Raw genomic sequence first — 21,586 nt, forward strand, 5'->3', positions numbered from 1 at the left:
GGGGCAGAAGACGCCAGTGGGTAGGTAAAGTGGAGTGGGAACATCGGACTAATATTGGAAGATAAACAAAAGGGGGAGGGAGCCACCAGAAACAACACAATGGAAAGTAATACCCCAATATGAGAGTGCCCTGTGACTGGGGACCAGATTAATTTGGAGTCTGGTTGAAAGCCCTCAAAAAGAGCAAAGGATCGTGGGGGGAAATTGTGGTAACAGGGCAGTTAGGGACAGGGGCTTAAGTCCCCAGACCCAGGAGAGCCACCCTTGGCGCTGAGCCAGAGAGAGTGCGGCAAAGAAATGAGGTCTTGGTCCCTGGGCCGTGAGTGCGCCTGAGAGTGTGTGGGATGTGGCTCCGTGAGGGGCTGGGAGCCTCGATAACTGGCAGAAGCACAGCATTTCTGCAGTCCCCACGCGCATGCCCATGCCGCGCTACCAGAATCTGAGTCACTCCCCACACCCTCCCCTGAGAGAGGTGCGTGCAGGCGCCAGCCCAGCGCTCTTGGACCCGGAAAGTCTGATCACTCCCAGCCCGGGCCAGCAGGCTGCTTGGGGCCTCTCTGGTGGTCTGGAGCTGCCCAGACAGCCGACGCTGTCGTGGTTTTGGGTACAAGCAGGAGTTCCTGCGTCCCCAGGGACCGTGACTGGTAAGGTGCTCTGCCAGCGGCTGAGGGGGAACTTATGTGCTCTGCAGCACCTAGAGGGAAACAGACTGAGCCTTCTCTCTGAAAGGGAGGTCTGGGTGCAGTTTGCTTTCCTCTAAACCACCAAAAACCATCAAAAGCTGTCAAGGTGAGAGAAAACCAATGAACAAACAAACAAAAAAACCTCCAGATACCAAAGGCCTGAAAAACTGGTTTCCTCAGAGCCCACCCCCTTGAGGGGAGCAGGAGGACTTAACTCAGGAAACATTGCCTGAAAACCCACGTGGCAGGCCCCTCCTCCAGAAAGCCAACCGGGGTGGGGTGGGGGATAAGAAAAGAGAACAACCACTACTACTTCATAGATACAACTTTTATTTTTAACTCGTTCACACTGTTCTGGTTCTTTTTTTTATATAGATAATTTTTTAACTTATTTACCATCACAGTGAGATGTCCAGTACATCAAATTCCATAATAGCCTTTTAACCTGAACTTTTTGATATATAAACCCATGTTTTTCTTTTGCTTTTCTATTTTTTATTTTTTTAAAATTTCATTTCATTGGGGCGCCTGGGTGGCTCAGTGGGTTAAAGCCTCTGCTTTTGGCTCAGGTCATGGTCTCGGGGTCCTGGGATCGAGTCCCGCGTCGGGCTCTCTGCTCAGTGGGGAGCCTGCTTCCTCCTCTCTCTGCCTGCCTCTCTGCCTACTTGTGATCTCTGTCTAACAAATAAATAAATAAAAAAAATAAAATTTCATTTCATTTTAGTTTAGTTTATTCTTTTTTTAATTTTTATTTTTTAATATTCATATAGAGTTAAACTTCAAGGTAATCCCCTTTCCCCAGTCAATGCTACCCCTATAGGTAAACCAATTTTTAATCCCCCATTATCTTAGGAAAGCTGAGTCCTTTAACAAAGATATCAAGATACATCCAGGAAGAATCAAAATAAACTTCCTTGCCCACAGTGAGAATTTATAACCACTCTCCCATCTTTTTCTTCCACCAGTGTTTCTGTGTATTTGTGTTTGTCCTGGTAGTATATAAATCTTATACTTGGGGTTCTTTTTGACAAGGTTCTTTTTTTGTTTTGTGTCTCTATATATACATACATATATACATACATACATATACATATGTGTGTGTATATATATATATTTATTTTTTTTCTCTTGTCTACATATATACATACATACATATATATATGCACACATATATTTATTTTTTTCTCTTGTCATCTACTTTTATCAGGCTTTTTGTTTGTCTGTTTTTGTTTGTATACTTCATAAATCTTACCTAGGGGCCCATTGGGCTGGGCCTTCTCTTTTATTTTATCTTTCTTTTTTTTTCCTGTCTCTCTCTCTCTCTCTTTTTTTCTTTTTTCTCTCTTTATTTTTTCTTTCATTTGGGTGGGGACTCTTGATTGCTCAGAAGCATTCCAGCGTGCACCTTGACTGCACCACTGTCGATACATCCAGCTACATCCGTTCAGCCATCTCTCACCAAAATGACTAGGAGGAGGAATGCCCAACAGAAGAAAAATTCAGAGTCTGGGCCTTCTGCAACAGAGCTAATGGCTATCAACATAGACAATATGTCAAGAAGGGAATTCAGGCTAATAATTATCCCGGCAATAGGTAGGTTGGAGAAAGCCATGGATGACAAAATAGAATTGATTAGGGCAGAGCTGAAAGCCACCAGGGATGATGTTCATAATGTTCTCAATGAGTTCCAATCTAATCTAAATTCTCTAAATGTTAGGGTAACTGAGACAGAAGATAGAATTAGTGATCTGGAGGACAAACAGATAGAGAGAAAGAATCAGGAGGAAGCCTGGAACAAACAGCTTAGAAGCCATGAAAAAAGAATTAGGGAAATAAATGATGCCATGAAACATTCCAACGTCAGAATTATTGGAATCCCTGAAGGGGAGGAGAAAGAAAGAAGTCTAGAAGATATAGTGGAACAAATTCTCCATGAAAATTTTCCCAATCTTGCGAATGGAACCAGCGTTCCTGTAGTAGAGGCAGAATGGTCTCCCTCCAAGATTATAGAATCTCGAAAGTCCTCGAGATACCTGATAGTAAGAATGAGGAATCATAATTGTAGAGAGGCTCTCTTGAAGGCAGCTGGGACAAAGAAGCTCCTTACATACAGAGGAAAGCCCATCAGAATAACGTCAGACCTGTCCACAGAAACCTGGCAAGCCAGAAAGGGCTGGCAAGATATATTCAGGGCACTAAATGAGAAGAACATCCAGCCAAGAATACTTTATCCAGCAAGACTGACATTCAAAATGCATGGAGAGATAAAGAGTTTCCAAGACTGGCAAGGCTTAAAGGAGTATGCGTTCACCAAGCTGACACTGCAGGAAATATTAAGGGGGGGTTCTATAAAAGAGGAAAAATCCTAAGAATAGCATTGAACAGAAATATGGAGACAATCTACAGAAAGAAAGACTTCAAAGGTAACACGATGTCAATAAAAACGTATCTCTCAATAATCACTCTCAATATGAATGGCCTAAATGTGCCCATAAAATGACACAGGGTTGCAGATTGGATAAAACGACAGGACCCATCCACATGTTGTCTACAAGAGACCCATTTCGAACCTAAGGATACACCCAGACTGAAAGTGAAGGGACAGAGAAGTATCTTTCATGCCAGTGGGCCTCCAAAGAAGGCTGGGGTAGCGATTCTCATATCAGATAAATTAGATTTTAAACTAAAGACTGTAGTCAGAGATACAGAAGGACACTGCATCATTCTTAAAGGGACTATCCACCAAGATTATCTAACAATTGTAAATGTCTATGCCCCCATTATGGGAGCAGCCAATTACATAAGAAAACTATTAATCAAGATAAAGAGTCATATTGATATGAATACATTGATAGTAGGAGATCTTAACATGCCTCTCTCAGGAATAGACAGATCATCGAAGCAGAAAATCAATAAAGAAATAAGAGCATTGAATGACACATTGGACCAGATGGACCTCATAGATATATACAGAACATTCCACCCTAAAACAACATAATACTCATTCTTCTCAAGTGCACATGGAATCTTCTCCAGAATAGACCACATACTGGGTCACAAATCAGGGCTCAACCAATACCAAAAGACTGAGATTATTCCCTGCATATTCTCAGATCACAATGCTTTGAAACTGGAGCTCAATCACAAGGAAGAGTTCAGAAGGAACTCAAATACCTGGAAGCTAAAGACCACCTTGCTTAAGAATGCTTGGATCAACCAGGAGATTAAAGAAGGACTTAAACAATTCATGGAAACCAATGAGAATGAAGACACTTCAGCCCAAAACCTATGGGATACAACAAAGGTGGTCCTAAGGGGGAAATACATAGCCATCCAAGCCTCCCTCAAAAAAATTGAAAAATCCAGAATACACCAGCTGTCTCTACACCTTAAAGAACTAGAGAATCAACAACAAATTAAGCCAACTCCACACACAATAAGTGAAATAATCAAGATTATAGCAGAGATCAATGAGATAGAAACTAGAGATATAGTAGAACGTATCAATGAAACTGGAAGCTGGTTTTTTGGAAGAATCAATAAGATTGATAAACCATTGGCCACACTAAGCCAAAAGAAAAGAGAGAAAGTTCAAATTAATAAAATTATGAATGAAAAGGGAGAGATCACAACTAACACCAAGGAAATAGAAACAATAATCAGAAGTTACTATCAACAGTTATATGCCAATAAGTTAAGCAACCTAGATGAAATGGATGCATTCCTGGAAAACTATAAACTCCCAAAATTGAACCAGGAAGAAATTGACAACCTGAATAGATCGATATCTAGTAATGAGATTGAAGCAGTGATCAAAAACCTCCCAAAAAACAAGAGCCCAGGACCTGACGAATTCCCTGGGGAATTCTACCAAACTTTCAAAGAAGAAACAACACCTATTCTCCTGAAGCTGTTTCAAAAAATTGAAGCAGAAGGAAAACTTCCAGACTCTTTTTATGAAGCCAGCATTACCCTTATCCCCAAACCAGGCAAAGACCCCACCAAAAAGGAGAATTTCAGACCAATATCCCTGATGAATATGGATGCTAAGATTCTCAACAAGACCCTAGCAAACAGGATCCAACAGCACATTAAAAAGATTATCCACCATGACCAGGTGGGATTCATCCCTGGGTTACAAGGATGGTTCAACATTCGCAAATCATTCAATGTGATAGTACAAATCTATAAGAGAAGAGAGAAGAACCACATGGTCCTCTCAATTGATGCAGAAAAAGCATTTGACAAAATCCAGCATCCATTCCTGATTAAAACACTTCAAAATATAGGGATAGAGGGAACATTCCTCAACTTCATAAAATCTATCTATGAAAATATCGTCCTCAATGGGAAAAAGCTCACAGCCTTCCCGTTGAGATCAGGAACATGACAAGGATGCCCACTCTCACCACTCTTGTTCAACATAGTATTAGAAGTCCTAGCAACAGCAATCAGGCAACAAAGAGAAACAAAAGGTATCCGAATTGGCAATGAAGAAGTCAAACTCTCTCTCTTCGCAGATGACATGATTCTTTATATGGAAAACCCAAAAGACCCCACCCCCAAACTACTAGAACTCATACAGCAATTCAGTAATGTGGCAGGATACAAAGTCAATGTACAGAATTCAGTGGCTTTCTTATACACTGACAATGAAAATACAGAAAGGGAAATTAGAGAATCGATTCCATTTACTATAACACCAAGAACCATAAGATACCTGGGAATAAACCTAACCAAAGAGGTAAAGGATCTGTACTCGAGTAACTACAGAACACTCCTGAAAGAAATTGAAGAAGACACAAAAAGATGGAAGACCATTCCATGCTCTTGGATCGGAAGAATAAACATTGTTAAAATGTCTATACTGCCTAGAGCAATCTATACTTTTAATGTCATTCCAATCAAAATTCCACCGGTATTTTTCAAAGAGCTGGAGCAAATAATCCTAAAATTTGTATGGAATCAGAAGAGACCCTGAATCGCTAAGGAAATGTTGAAAAACAAAAATAAAACTGGCGGCATCATGTTACCTGATTTCAAGCTTTACTACAAAGCTGTGATCACCAAGACAGCATGGTACTGGCATAAAAAGACACATAGACCAGTGGAACAGAGTAGAGAGCCCAGATATGGATCCTCAACTCTATGGTCAAATAATCTCCGACAATGTTGGAAAAAATATCCAGTGGAAAAAAGACAGTCTCTTCAATAAATGGTGCTGGGAAAATTGTACAGCTATATGTAGAAGAATGAAACTCAACCATTCTCTTACACCATACACAAAGATAAACTCGAAATGGATAAAAGACCTCAACGTGAGACAGAAATCCATCAGAATCCTCGAGGAGAACATAGGCAGTAACCTCTTCGATATCAGCCACAGCAACTTCTTTCAAGATATATCTCCAAAGGCAAAGGAAACAAAAGTGAAAATGAACTTTTGGGACTTCATCAAGATCAAAAGCTCTGCACAGCAAAGGAAGCAGTCAGTAAAACAAAGAGGCAACCCATGGAATGGGAGAAGATATTTGCAAATGACAGTACAGACAAAAGGCTGATATCCAGTATCCATAAAGAACTTCTCAAACTCAACACACACAAAACAGATAATCATGTCCAAAAATGGGCAGAAGACATGAACAGACACTTCTCCAATGAAGACATACAAATGGCTATCAGACACATGAAAAAATGTTCATCATCACTAGCCATCAGAGAGATTCAAATTTAAAGCACATTGAGATACCACCTTACACCAGTTAGAATGGCCAAAATTAGCAAGACAGGAAACAACGTGTGTTGGAGAGGATGTGGAGAAAGGGGAACCCTCTTACACTGTTGGTAGGAATGTAAGTTGGTGCAGCCACTTTGGAGAACAGTGTGGAGATTCCTCAAGAAATTAAGAATAGAGCTTCCCTATGACCCTGCAATTGCACTACTGGGTATTTACCCCAAAGATACAGATGTAGTGAAAAGAAGGGCCATCTGTACCCCAATGTTTATAGCAGCAATGGCCACAGTCGCCAAACTGTGGAAAGAACCAAGATGCCCTTCAATGGACGAATGGATAAGGAAGATGTGGTCCATATACACTATGGAGTATTATGCCTCCATCAGAAAGGACGAATACCCAACTTTTGTAGCAACATGGACTGGATTGGAAGAGATTATGCTGAGTGAAATAAGTCAAGCAGAGAGAGTCAAGTATCATATGGTTTCACTTATTTGTGGAGCATAACAAATAACATGGAGGACATGGGGAGATGGAGAAGAGAAGGGAGTTGAGGGAAATTGGAAGGGGAGATGAACCATGAGAGACTATGGACTCTGAAAAACAATCTGAGGGTTTTGAAGGGGCGGGGAGTGGGAGGTTGGGGGAGCCAGGTGGTGGGTATTATGGAGGGCACGTATTGCATGGAGCACTGGGTGTGGTGCATAAACAATGAACTCTGTTATGCTGGAAAAAAAAAAAAAGAAAGAACAGAAGACACAGATTTCACTAGGCAAATCCTGGAAGTTAAAATTCAAGTGAATAACAAATAGATAAATATGCTCAAGGGTGTGATAATTATAAAGTGCCAATAAGGATGACAAACATTCCTTCTGACCTGTCAGATACACGGAGTAAATCTGGATAGCAGTTACTGGTGGCATAGAGAGTTGGAAAAATGTGCTCCTCTGTTGATTTCTGGTAATACTAAGTTTTAGAATCTGAAAATATCTATTCAATTTAAATCATGCATATGATTTTGTTAAAAACCCTCTGGAGAACTATAGCACAGATATAGAAACTTTTGTATATAGGTGTATAGTAGAAAGCTTATTAATGGCTTCATGATTGGTAGCAGTAAACAGTAGAAATGAACCAGATTCCCATCAATAGGTAGAGTAAGTGATTACATAGGAAATCTAGTAAGAAGAATGCTGTAGGTGTGTAGTGGTTGAGTTGTATTTCTACAAAACAGAATTGAGTGTACAGAAAAGAATGGTCTGGAGGCCCTTGGGTGACTAGTTAGCTAAGCATCTGCCTTTAGCTCAGGTCTTGATCCTAAGAACTGGTATCAAACTCTACCTAGGACCACTTCTTACTCTGTCCTTACCTCAAATGCATGCTCTCTCTCTCTCTCTCTCTCAAATATATAAATAAAAATTAAAAATAAGAACGGTCTGGACTGGATAAAGATGTAGTTCATACATACAATGGAATATTACTCAGGCATCAGAAAGGATGAATGCCCAACTTTTGCATCAACATGGATGGGACTAGAGGAGATTATGCTGACCGAAATAAGTTGAGCAGAGAAAGTCAATTATCCTATGGTTTCACTTATTTGTAGAACATAATGAACAGCACAGAGGACATTAAGAGAAGGAAGGGAGGGGCTGCCTGGGTGGCTTGGTGGGTGGAGGCCTCTGCCTTCGGCTCGGGTCGTGGTCCCGGGGTCCTGGGATCGGCCCCCCGTCGGTCTCTCTGCTCTGTGGAGAGCCTGCTTCCTCCTCTTTCTCTCTGCCTGTCTCCCTGCCTGCTTGTGGTCTCTGTTTGTCAAATAAATAAATAAAATCTTAAAAAAAAAAAGAGAAGGAAGGGAAAAAATGAAGGGGGGGAAATTGTGGGGGAGAGGAACAATGAGAGACTATAGACTCTGAGAAACAAACTGAGGGTTTTAGAGAAGGGGGGTGGGGAGATGTGCTAGCCTGATGATGGGTATTCAGGAGGGCACAAATTGCATGGAGTATTGGGTCTTATATGCAAATAATGAATCATGGAACATTATATCAAAAACTAATTATGTGATGTATGGTGACTAACATAACATAATAAAAAAATAAGAATGGTCTGGAATATAATGCCATTTTTGTATACCATTTTTTAAGACACAAGCAAATATAGATATACATTTGTAGAGATACAAATTTGCCTATGAGAATGAGCAAGTGGACAAACTCACTTAACATGTGCTTTTTGGTGGTAGGAACAGTGATAGTATGGGACGCTAGGCATAGAAAAGCATGTATTCACGTATGCATATACCGGTTTGGGAAATGTATCATTATCAAAGTAATAACAGCAGTTATCTCATTGTGTTGGAAGGTCTGGTGACTTTTATTTTTATTTCTTACACACACTTCCATTTTAATTTTTATAATGAAAATTTATGAAAATATTAAGTTTTGGGAAAGGGCGGTAGTTAAAAGTTTTGGGGATGCGTTATGGATTTGACTTTTTAAGGATAACACATATATCTTCTTATTTTCTTAGTAAGAATAAATATCCTGAGGCACAAGTAAATTGGCTATATTGGCTGATATATATATATGCATATAATATTATACTTGTAAGTTTGGTTTCAAAGGCTTAATTAATTAATTAATTAGGGTGTGAGCTGGGGAGAGGGGCACAGGAAGAGGGACAGATAGAATCTCAAGCAGAATCTGCACTCGGCCTGGAGCCAGACCCAGGGTTTCATCTCACGACCTTAGATCATGACCTGTGGGGAGATCAAGAGCCCAAAGTTTAACTGGTTGAGCCACGCAAGTGCCCGTAACTTTGGTTTTGCATAAAATATGTTTAAATAAAAACAGATGCCACATAAATGTATGAAATTAAAGGTATGGAAATGAACTCAGTCTAATTTTAATATAACATTCCCCATATATATAATAACGCCATTTGTTGCAGTGAAAAAATTTGTTGGTATTTGTGAGTATGTTTTTAATATTTACATATATTATAACTCAATATTTAAATGACTTTCAGAAGGATAATGCTAAAAAATACTATTTGAAGCATCACAATGTCATTGGAATTCTCATCATGTAAGAAAAACAAATTCTGAGAACTCCTTGTCCACATTTGGTGAGGAAACTGATCGGATGACAAATGAGCGTCGAGCTGTGCTGGTGGAACCTTGGTGGGCGACTTGGGGTCCTGCTACTGCACCTGGGAATCTGAGGCTCAGAGTCATTTGGATTTTTATGTGTCCTGTTGTGTCAGTGGTCAGTTTACTGCGCTTGAGTTCCAAATGTGCCCTTCAGCATATGCTCTGCCAGGTGCAGAGAACTCATTGTGCATTTGCCCTTTACAGAGATGGCAATGTTCACTTTCTCAGTAGAGGGCGCTGGAGAGAGATTGTCAGAGGAAGGGGCTTCCTGTGGTTTGTAGCAGCAGCATGGTGGCCAGCAGTGTGGGTGTGGGAATGTGTGGTGAGTCCTGCCCCAGCCATGTGGCCAGCATTTGCAGTCCTGGGGCACTGGCAGCTGGGTGTGGACCGGCAATAATCTCTCCACAACCCTCTTGACCTGGGACCTGGCATCCCAAAGACACTTTCTTGCACCAGTCCCAGTTCACTCAGCAGGCCCTGCTAGTGGCCTGGGGGTTCCCACTGAACCACATCTCTCTCTGCAGAGCCCATGTGGCTCACTTTCACCTGAACTGCTACCTTCTCTGCCCATTTAGGCCATGGGTTGCTGATTGTCTTTTCCCCCCTGCACTCCAAGAGGCAGGAAGAATGGTTGTTCCCTGCTGGCCCAGCAACAACAGATCAACTTCAGTCTGGGAAAATCAGCGAACATCTCTGCTATGTGGTGGGTTGAACTCCATCATCTTGACAGTTGTGACCACCAGTTTCAGAGAGAAGGCCCCATTCCACCATTGTCCTTCCTTGAATCTTCTCCCTCAGCCCTGGGGTTCCACATGGAGGTTCCTTGAGTTACCCATGAATCAGAATTCTGTATTCTTTATATTAACTTCCCTTGTTTCACTTACTGTGTTGTTTCCAAGTCTTTTTAAGATTTTATTTATTTACTTGAAAGACAGAGAATGAGAGAGAGAGTGCATGAAATGGGGAGAGTCAGAGGGAGAAGCACACTTCCTGCTGAGCAGGCAGCCCAACGTGGGACTTGATCCTGGGACTCCAGGTTCATGACCTTGCCAAAGGCAGTTGCTTAACCAACTGAGCCACCCAGGGGCACCTGTTTCGAAGTCTTAAGTGGATCCTAAATGGTGAACATTTGTATTCTTTCTTCAGCAAACCAGTCGTCACCTTCACTCCTATTTGGTGGGTCTCCATGCCTCTGCACTGGCAGCATGGTGGAAGGCATACAGAGGACTCAAAACAGAACCATGTGCTAGGTAAGCCTTTTCAGTTTGTGTCTAGTTCTGCTGAGAGCCCATGAGTGGCTGGCTGGACTGTTGGGGTTTATTCCGTACTGGGTATAATCCTAGAGCCCCTTTACTTTCTGACTACTTCCTTTTTCACTTTCTTTTAGCTTTTTCTGTTTCTATTCCTTCAGAATATGTTTTGTTTTGATTTTTTAAAAATGTTGACTCTCCTCCATGGTTTGACAAGTATGTGCTTCATGGCAGAAGTGAGATTACCTAGGACTAGGACATCACCTTGCCTCAGAGAGGAGAGTGCCTTCTCAGGAATTCCTGCTGCGTTTCTCAATCTACTTGATGAGGCTCCCCCAACATGTCTTGGCAAGCAGAATGGCTCTTGTGTGTCAGAGACTCACCCAAAAGAAGGAAGAGGTCTTTGGGGTGTTCTTTCACTCTTCATTGTAAGTTTGTTTTTTAAACAACATTTTTCCTGTCCCTTGCACACTCCATCCCAGGCAACAATAGTTTTTTTTTTTAAAGATTTTATTTATTTATTTGACACGAGAGAGAGAGAGAGAGAGAGAGAGAGAAAGAGAGAGAACACAAGCAGGGGGAGTGGGAGAGGGAGAAGCAGGTGCCCCGCTAATCAGGCAGCCCAATGCGGGGCTCGATCCCAGGACCCTGGGATCATGACCTGAGCTGAAGGCAGACACTTAATGACTGAGCCACCCAGGCACCCCAACAATAGTTTTAGTATCTCTTTTTATGAGTTTGTCTTCTTTAGATTCCACATATAAGTGATACCTTGCAACAGTTTTGTTTCTTTGTCTGACTTATTATCTCACTTAGCATAATGTGCTCAAGGTTCATCCTTTTAATGGATGACAGCTGTCCTTCTTCTTCATAGCTAAATTATACATTATATATATATGTATTATATATATGTGTATATATGCACATGCACAACATACATCTTCCTTATCCAATCACCCACTGATGGGCATATAGTTGTTTCCATCATCTTGGTTATTTTGAATAACCCTGCAGTAAACATGGGAGGGCAGATGTTTCTTAGGCACTGTTTTCATTTCCTTCTCATTTCAGAAGGGAGATGGCTGGACGCATGATAGATCTATATTTCTTTTTTTGAGGAATCTCTATATTGTTTTCCATAGTGGGTACACCAGTTTACGTTCCCACCAAGAGTGTACTGTTCTCTTTTCTCCACAAACTTGCCAAAACTTGTTATCTCTTGTCTTGATGACAGCCATTCTAATAGGTATGGGGTGATATCTCATTGTGGTTTTAATTTGCATTCCCTGATGATTTGTAAGCCCCAGAGATCTAATGCACAATATACTGATAGGCACAATATAGACAGCAATATTTTGTTACAATCATCAGACTTGATAAGAGAGTAGAACTTAATTATGCCAACCTTTAAAAAAGAAATGATAATTATATAACATGATAGAGGTGGGAATTAATGGTTTAATGACAATAGTATAACAATATATGAATGTATTAAATTAACATGTAGTGCACCTTAAATTTACACAATGTTAAATATCAAGTATAGTTCAATACAAAAGCGGAAATACATGTTCATTGCTGTTCCATAAGTCAGAGATTCAATATCAAGTGTAGTTCAATACAAAAATGGAAATAGATATTCATTACTGTTGCATAGGTCAGAGATTCTCCCACTGAGGATATATTATAAAAAAGGTATGCTTTGTATGAAGAAGAACAGCATTAAAGTAATAGATCAATTAATTGCAAAGGAACTTTTAGAAGATAGTGATTTCTTACTATTTCCAGCTTTTCCAAGACACGTTCAGAACCTCTCCTTGGAGACCTGGAGGGTCCCACACTTGGTTGTGATGTGAATGTGGAGTTTTGTTTCATTGTTGCATTTACTTAGTAGCTGGGCTGTGTGACAATTAAGGCAAGTAGTTTGACAAGTTGTGGTGCAGTGTCAGGCCCTACTCAACAACTGCAGACCTGAAGGAATAAGAGACTTGTATCCATTCTTTCCTTTCCTCGGAACACATCCTTGTTCCCAAATGTAACAGGATGGATTCCTTAGCATCCTTAAGGCTTTGTTCTAGTATCACCTTTTCTATCATGCTTTTTTTGGATACCTTGTCTAAGATTATAACCTCACTTTCTGTCTTCAGAGATACTCTCCTTTCTTCTTTCCTATGTTATTTATTAGGTCTCTTCATTTTACAAACTACACACTGTTTTCCTTCCTCTCTCTTACCTCCATTTCTTCCTTCCTTTCTTTTTACTTTGTAATGGATGAATACCCATAACTGCACATGTCACATGGAATTTTTATGTGCTTTGCTTGTTTCTCTAATGTGTAGTGGTCAGTATATTTTTGTTGCATGAATGCTTTGATTCATGCCTGCATTAATTAACAAATGTTCATTTCGTTTTCCATTTTCATTCTTTTTGACTTTGAATTTCTCCACAAGAAGTACTCAAATCCAGAGAGATCCTGTTAGTGTGGGCTCACTGGGTCTGTCGGATGAGAGTATCTACATGTATATGAAGGAGGCCATTGCTGGAGGAAGGTACAGCCTGACCTAGGTGGATGGTTCTGAGAGCAGCTGCCATTCCCTGATAATTCTGCTTTGAGGAAACCTAGAACTAAGAAAGCTGTAGTCATCCATCTTCTAATATGTATGAAAGGAGCACTGCAGGTTTGAGTAATCCCACAAAGCTGGCTATCAGGCCCCTCAGCTTGTCAGCAGAGCTGGTAATCACGGTGCTACCCTACCATACAAGACAGAGGGAGTCTGAAGCAAAGTTGTTCTCTGGAAAATGTTCAAATATGGGAAACTCTTGACTTAAGACCTGTGTCAGAATCAAGGGACTAGGTGATCTTTCCAAAGGGCCTCTGGCTGTGCTGTTGACTCTCCAGTGGTTTCTCTGAGTACCAACATTTCCTGGCATTAACTAGCCTGGATTCTGGTCTGGCACCTCCTGTTTGGTAGCCTCTCCCTATATAATGTCAGGACATGACCTGCTGGAGTCAGAATCCTACCTCCTCCTGAGCTCTGACACTTTCCTATCTGTGCTCCCTGCTAATCAATTCACCAGCATGAAGGTCTTGGCGATGCTGGTACTGGTGGCAGTTGCCACCTTCCTGGTCTCAGGCCGTAAGTAAAGATACTTACATGAAAATAAGGTCTGGAGCAAGAGGACATCACAATATAAATTCTGCGTGGGTGGGGGTTTTAGAGGAGCTTTATATGCTTGCACCCATGTCCTCTAATCCAGTACCCTCGTTCCATCTCCATTTTGCCTCACCACTCAAGATAGAGAGGACTCTCCCTTTAGGCTTTGACAATTCAGTCAGGTCTTTGTTGTTTCAACCTTGGTATGCAAGTTCAGTGTTATTTCAGGACAATATATTTAATAAATACATCAAAGGTGGATTGTAGGAAAGGAAAAATGGAGAAAAATTTGTGGGGCTTTATGGGCTTCATATTATCTGTTCATCTCGGCTCTCAACACATGTAGGAAAGTTTAAGGTTCTTCAATTGTGAAAGCTTGCAATATTTTCCATATTCCATCTTGCCTTACCCTCAAAACTGTTGGTCAACTTACACCTATTTTTTCTTTTTCTCTTTCAGAGACTACAACAGATGTTCCATCTGATAGCTTTACTAGTAAGTGTGTGTTTACACCTTCCTGTCATGATGGTTTTTCATCCCAGCCTCCTGTCAAAGCAGCCATGGCAGCCAGTGTAGAGACTCTTAAGAGCAGAAGTCACGAAAAGTCACATTCTAATTTTTAAGGTTCATTGGGAACATACAAAATGTTCTTATTTATTATACATTATTAGAGAATATAAAGTTTCTGACATGGGTTTATATAAATTGTGGATTAATTATACATTGTCCTATAGCAGAAATGGCAAGGGAATGTGGTCTGAAACTGTGGTCTGTGAATTTGGGGAGATGCATGTATAGCCTTTGTGATTACCATAAATTTTGAGGCTGAGTATATGAACAGAGTGAAAAGAAGGGTTAATAAGTGTCAGGAACATGGAAGAGAATGTAGATGCTGAAGACAATGTGGAAATGTGGGCATTAGAAGCACATGGGAGTGTGGAATAGAGACTATGGAATGTAAGGGTGAAGTAGCAGGATGACCCTAAACTTTGGTCCTTGCAGAAGTATATATACCTTATTCCCAGGCTGCCATGCATTTTCTTCTCTGATTTGAAACCCAAGGTTTTGGACCAATGCTCTAGTATTTCTTTGGCTTCTCCTCACTGTCCTGTATGTCCAATTCAATGTGTGTTGTGCTCATGCAGACATAAGGAAGATTTCTCTTTTGTGCTTCATAGCTGGGGACCTGTGTCCTTTGGTCATAAAGGTACAGACAGCAGTCAGACCTCACACACTGAACCATATGTCCTACCTGCCATGTGGAGTCAACTGAAAACAGTTTCATCTTCTTCTTTTTTTTTTTTTTTAAAAGATTTTATTTATTTGACAGAGAAAGACACAGCGAGAGAGGGACCACAAGCAGGAGGAGTAGGAGAGGGAGAAGCAGGCTTCCTGCTGAGCAGGGAGCCCGATGTGGGACTTGATCCCAGGACCCTGGGATCATGACCCGAGCTGAAGGCAGACACTTAACACCTGAGCCACCCAGGCGCCCCCTGTCTCATCTTCTTAATGAGAACCAAGACAGTGTGGCTAGAGTGTGAGTATGGAGAATGAACTATCTACTTGTTGAGATAGACACAACTCACAACTATTGGGTCTAACTCTGGTTATCTGTCAGGAGCTCTGGTGTAAGGTGCAGAGAGTGATAATTATCATCAATCTTGCCACATTACCTTTGAACATGGGATTATTGATAGAGCATTTGCTTACTTTTATTATTGCCAGAAGAGTACTAATTTCTCCTGTTATATCTAATGTGGTTCTCCTAGATAATACTGTAATAGATGGATTCCAAGTTGAACAACAGGTGAGACAAATATAATCCCATTTCAGGCCAGAACCTGAGGAAAGAGATCGTGCTTCATCCAAAGAAAAGAGGTCCTATTGCTAATCTGAAATGCATGATCTTATTCTTTCTTCTCTTCTCCTATATAGTTTACTCCACTACTCACACTCATTCATGCTGCATTGGAAACTAAAGAGGCCAAGTGAGCCCAGGGATGGGCACCAGAAAGTCAGCCCACTAGGGGTTCTCTTGTTGCTTCTGAGCCAGGATCCCTATGAGTAAGAACACATATGATATATGCTCATCCCTGGGAGAACATTTTGCATGTATCTTCTCTTAGTGTTACAGTCCTTGGAGGGAAACCCAAATTCTTTCAGTGCTACAAGGCTGGGGTACCAAGAGAGAGGCTAAAGGAAAGTGGGTAGTCTGGCTGAGGGTATGACAGGATTGTTGACACTTACAGAGGTGAATTCAGAGTCCTCCAAGCTCAGTGGGACAAATTTTATTTCCTGGAGCAGAGTCAAGTGTCTCAGCTTGGATATTTTCCACTTAATTTCAGCTGTCCCAAATCCACCACTGCGGGGCCCACCTCCAAATCAGCTACTGCCTCCACTGATGCCACCACCACCACAGTTCCCACCACCATGACCAGTTCTGCTCAAACCACCAGTGTTTGAAAGAGTAAGTCCAAGTTATTTACATGCTACCTTTATGGGGTTCCTGGATTCCTGGATTTTCTACTTTCCTGGTAGAGTCTATTTTGGGGGCAGGAGGGAGAAGCCATGAGATAGTTCTGTTTTCATTATTCTCTTATTGTTTTTGGTTTTACAAATCAAGTGAACAGATACATCTCAGAGGAGTCCGAGTTTGCAGCCTCTTATTCTCCAATATTATCTGCATGGTCTTAAAATGTTAGCATTTCATTGGGAAAACTCTTCTTTAGTAGAAATGTCATTAGAAGGACTGAAGTAAGTGTTTCCCTGGGGCCAGGTAACTGTGTGTGTGTGTGTGTGTGTGTGTGTGTGTGTGTGTGTGTGTTTTAATCAGAAAATTTCTGTTTCCTTGAAAGACTTTTCTAAAAATAGGCAATAGCTGTAAATGAGGCTTCCTTGAGGCAGAAGCTTTTTAGCATTATTCAAGATACTCTTGGGAATTTGGACAATCATAGAGGATCAAGAAAGTACAGGGTTCTTAGTCCTGATTAATTTTTCCTGTCCTTCACACTCATGGAATATCGATTACAAAATTTATTGAGTGTGGGCATATGCCAGGCATTTTGGTATACAATTCACATATCAATGTAATTTAAATTTCAGAGTCATTCTACTAGGTAAACACTGTAAGGATGAAGAAACGGAAAACTTGCAATGAAAGACTTTCCCCTGAACATATGGGAGAGATTGGATTTGTACCTAAACAATCAAAGTCTTGAGGAAACGTTTTCAAAATGGCTTATAGTCTTTCAGTGTTGGGGCCATTGCTTTTCACCTTGCTCAAGGATGTGTAGTGGCAGCCTGAGGGAGGAAATAGAAGTATTCATCCCTTTTGCGAAGAAGACTGGTTTACTCTGAGTTATGGTAAAGGGGAAACTAATGCATATTGGCCTACTTCCTGTTTTCCCAAAACACCAGCTTCCCTAGGCTCGTGTCATGGGCTGCCAATCGTGTTTCTTTTGTGATGAATGTATCATGTTCCTAAGACTCTATGGAGTTCAGTGTCATTTGACATTTGCTACTGTCCTTAAAGACTCCCAAAAAAGCCACATTCTTCACCCTTTTTTGAAACCCTCTTGACAATATATTCTATTCTCTTGCAGGTGTCATCAACAAGATTAAGAAAAAACTAGATTTGAAAAATCTGGATTTGAATAATCACTAAGATGAAGGAAGCCTGGGCCTTTTGCAATTGATCCTGCTGGGCTTGGCCACAATGTCCCTTCAATTGGTTTAACCCTGCTACTTAACATGTCTATCATCTCTGTCTTATCCCTAATCAGTGTATCTGTTTTCAAATAAAAAATAACATTGAGGAGCAACAAAATCATATATTTTTAAGAGGTTGGAGAGTGGTTGTCCAATGATTTAGTCAATCCCAGTGACAGATACTTTGAATTTTTTCTAGTCCTTTCTGTAGGACTGTGAATTGGACTTTGTACATGTGTCCCCAATTTTTAAACATAAGACACAGTTCTTGGGCCCATCGCTAGAGACTAAAGGTTCTCTCACTTGAATGTACTTCTCAACATTTACTAGGCACCAATGTCCATTTTGGATTCCATCAAACTCTACTCTTAATTAAGCCATGGTTATACTTTGTAATGACTTAGGAGGTGAGAAGCAAGAAAGCAGCTCTGCCATCTGGGAACTGACCTGACATGGTTGGTCTTCTAAGGTATTAGGGGCTGAACTGGGCTGAGAGCTAGGAAATGGTGTTCTCCCATTGCACACATGCAAAATATCAGAAGACCAAGGGAGACAGGGGTTCTCGGTGACTGTGATGAAGGGAGGCAAAGAGCAAGATCACTTCCCAGTGTTGTTGCTGTGCAGACAGAAGCAATGTCAGTGTGCCAAACCCACAACAACACAGAGCCCTTTTTTCTAGTTAATAAGTGATGCTGTTTCATTACCTATCTCAGCTTTGCTTCATTCCAGTCTCTTCTCCCTCTAGAAAAGGTTAATATCCCCAGTTAAACTGGGCGATGGGTATTAAAGAGGGCACCTGTTGTGATGAGCACTGGGTATTATATACAACTAATGAATTGTTGAATAATACATCAAAAACTAATAATGTACTATATGTTGGCTAACTGAATATAAGAAAAAAAAGAAAAAAAAGATCCCTAATCATAGCATACTCATGCTCTCTGACAGCATCTAATCCAGGTCAGAGGCCTGCTTCCTTACAACCTCACCCAAATCACCTAACAGAAGTGCCAGTCCTGTGTTAGTGTTTTCTAACACCCTCGAGTTGGGACAGCTTGCTGCAGTTCCCCATGTATATGCTCTCCCCCATTGCAGTGATGATGAACCTAAGCTGCTGAGCTATAGTTGGGCTTCTGGTGGTTTTTGCTGGAGGGCTTTGACATCTGACTGCATAATGAAATGGATATTGTGTGTGAACGAATCATGGTGTGTTGTCCTTTCCACTGTGGACATCTGCCCAGTTTTCACACACTTACTAAATGGGAATGCTTAAACCTGCCCTGATTCTTACCAGCAGTACACTAAACAGTGTGCAATTCATGAAAAGCAACATGTTCATGCTTTGATAAATAATTGATTAAGTTTGGAATTTGTTTCTCACTTAATCTATTTTATTTTTTAGTGATGATTTTGGCATGTTAATGGAGAAGAGGTAAAGAGGACTATTGAAGATTAAATAGTTGTGTTTTATTGTTTGAGCTGGACTTGATGGGATCAAGGCTATGTAGAAATTGCTAAGGGCCAAGAGGGATTGGTATAGCTTAATAGACTTAACTAACGTCTTCTTTTCCATAATAGTTTGAGTCATCCTTGTACACTTTGAATTTTCATAGACTAGATCTCAGTGTATGTTTATTGTACATCACAGGGAAATGTGTATATATTAACATGTTGCCATAATTTAGTTAGACAGGATTTGGGGTTAATGACAATTAGGGACAAATTAGCACAAGTTGCGATTATTCCTTCCTCAGAGAAATAAAGTAAAAAGAAGGAAAACCTTTCATATCCATAGAATACCTGGAGGATAGTTGAAATTGCCAGCTAATATTCCAGACTCAGTCCTGCCTATGAAACTCATGAGAAATACCTCAGCTGGAGCAATAGAGATATTGCTCAAAGTTTGCTACATGTTGTCATGGTTTTCAGATCATACTAATAAGCAAGAATGTCAGATACTATTAAGACTGTTTTGGTTTTGGCAAAATCATACTCCTCCTGTAGAAGTCCTGAAGCTTCTTCTCACAAAGTCTCCAGAGTTATCTGAATTTCAGCATTCCCTGAGCTGAAACTGTTAGTAGATTTACTTGGAACCAGCCCCAGGTAATCCCTATGAGCCCATAGGACTAATGATATAAGTTTCTGCCATCATACATATGCTAGAATCTAGAGCCTTTTGCAGAAATGAAATAGGATTTCTTTGCAAAATTATCTTGGGTTTTTGGCCTTGAAAACTACTTGAGGAGGATTCTTCTAAATATTTGAAAAATAGCTGCTAGCTCTTCAGTAGTGGTTGATTAAAACAAGCACTTCCATTGAAGAGCATCAGGTAACTTATGGTTTCCTGTTATGTCTAGTTGATGCCAGAGAGACTGCCAAATATATAATGGGCAGCAAGGGAATATTTACTCATAAAGTGGCAGTTAATTTTTAAGAACATTCTAGCATAAGAAGGTCAAGTTGTGTTGTTACTTTTTGGGTAAGTACAAGTTGTGTTGTTACTTGTTGTTACAAGTTGGGTTGCTTGTTGGGTGGACAACAACAGAATTGCAAGGACATCCCTCACCTCATTACCGAGTAGGGTTTGGCAAGAAGGATGACTGGATTTCCAATGGAAGTTCTTTCTTATTTTTATTTTTTTAACTTAGTTTTATTTTTTCAGTGTTCCAAGATTCATTGTTTATAGAAGTTCTTGAATTGAGGCCTATGTCGCTATTTGGAAGTCAGTTTGCAGCATTCTCTGTCAATACCAAAACCCTGATGAAAGAATGAAAGTTTAGGTTGGCCCAGAAATTAGAGTTGAAAGCTCTTCATTTAGCAGTGGACAAAGTGTTAGGAAAGCATGTAGATATTAGTCTATAGGGCTGTAGCCAAGAGTTGCATGTATTGTCAGGCAAATGAGTTCCAGGAAATTAGGGAAAAAAAGCTACCTATATGATGCACTCAGATGAGGGAAATGTCTTTGGGAATTTAGTAGAAGAATTAAAACCATGAGGATACAAAACAAAAATAAATTTTTGGCTAAGCAAAGGATTGAAATGCTGACATAGCTCCTTAGACATCCCTGGGTCCTATAGGAGATTCATAGGAAAGCTCAGGTCAACTCCCCATAGGCTAGAGAAGACACAATCCCCTGAACACAACACAGGGAAATGATGTACACAGGAAAATGCATCCAGTATTTATAGGAAAGGTTTTGCTTCATAACAGCTGTGGATGAAATTAGCTGCCATGTGCAAGTGAATCACACTGCACCCCTCCTAGTAGCCACAGGATTCTGGGTGTACATTAGGGTGTCAGCTTGGCATCTGTTCTTCTCTAGGATTTCCTTGTAAAGAGCAATGCTGGAGATGCAATGAACATTTGGAACACCCAATTCTTCTTTCATTTAGTCCATTTAGATATATTTCTTTTCAGGTTACAAAGCTTAATACTACTAGAAACTTCTATTTAATGGATTGAGATGGTAAATGAAACATCACGTTTTTGATGAAATCCAGTTTTTCAATTTTCTCTTTCCTGTTAGGGCTGCTTTTGGTTTTCTGTCAAAGAAATGTTAGCATCCCCTAAATTTAAAAAGATACACTTTTTAAAATTATGTTATGTTAGTCACCATATAGTACATCATTAGCTTTTGGTGTTGTGTTCTATGATTCATTGTTTGTGTGTAACACCCAATGTGCCATGCACTACATGCCCCCCTTAATACTCATCACCAAGCTAACCCATCCCCCCCACCCCACTCCTCTCTAAAATCCTTAGTCTGTTTCCCCGAGTCCACAGTCTCTCAGGGTTCATCTCCCTCTATGATTCCCCACCTTCATTTTCCCCTTCCTTCTCCTAATGTATTCCATGCTATTCCTTATGTTTTACAAATAAGTGAAAACATATGATAATTGACTTTC

The 21,586-nt window shown here is 40.5% G+C and overlaps 1 long non-coding RNA gene across 1 annotated transcript; it reads left to right on the top strand.

Annotated features, from left to right (window-relative positions):
• Window positions 1-13,777: 13,777 nt before the first annotated feature.
• Window positions 13,778-17,803, top strand: LOC308347697. The gene is made up of 4 exons (XR_013967270.1): window positions 13,778-13,955; window positions 14,433-14,468; window positions 16,319-16,440; window positions 17,576-17,803. It is a non-coding gene; the product is annotated as an uncharacterized lncRNA (long non-coding RNA).
• The last annotated feature ends 3,783 nt before the right edge of the window (window positions 17,804-21,586 follow it).

This window comes from Martes martes, assembly GCF_963455335.1.
Source record: "Martes martes genome assembly, chromosome: 8".
In the NCBI taxonomy this organism is placed as follows: Eukaryota; Metazoa; Chordata; class Mammalia; order Carnivora; family Mustelidae; genus Martes; species Martes martes.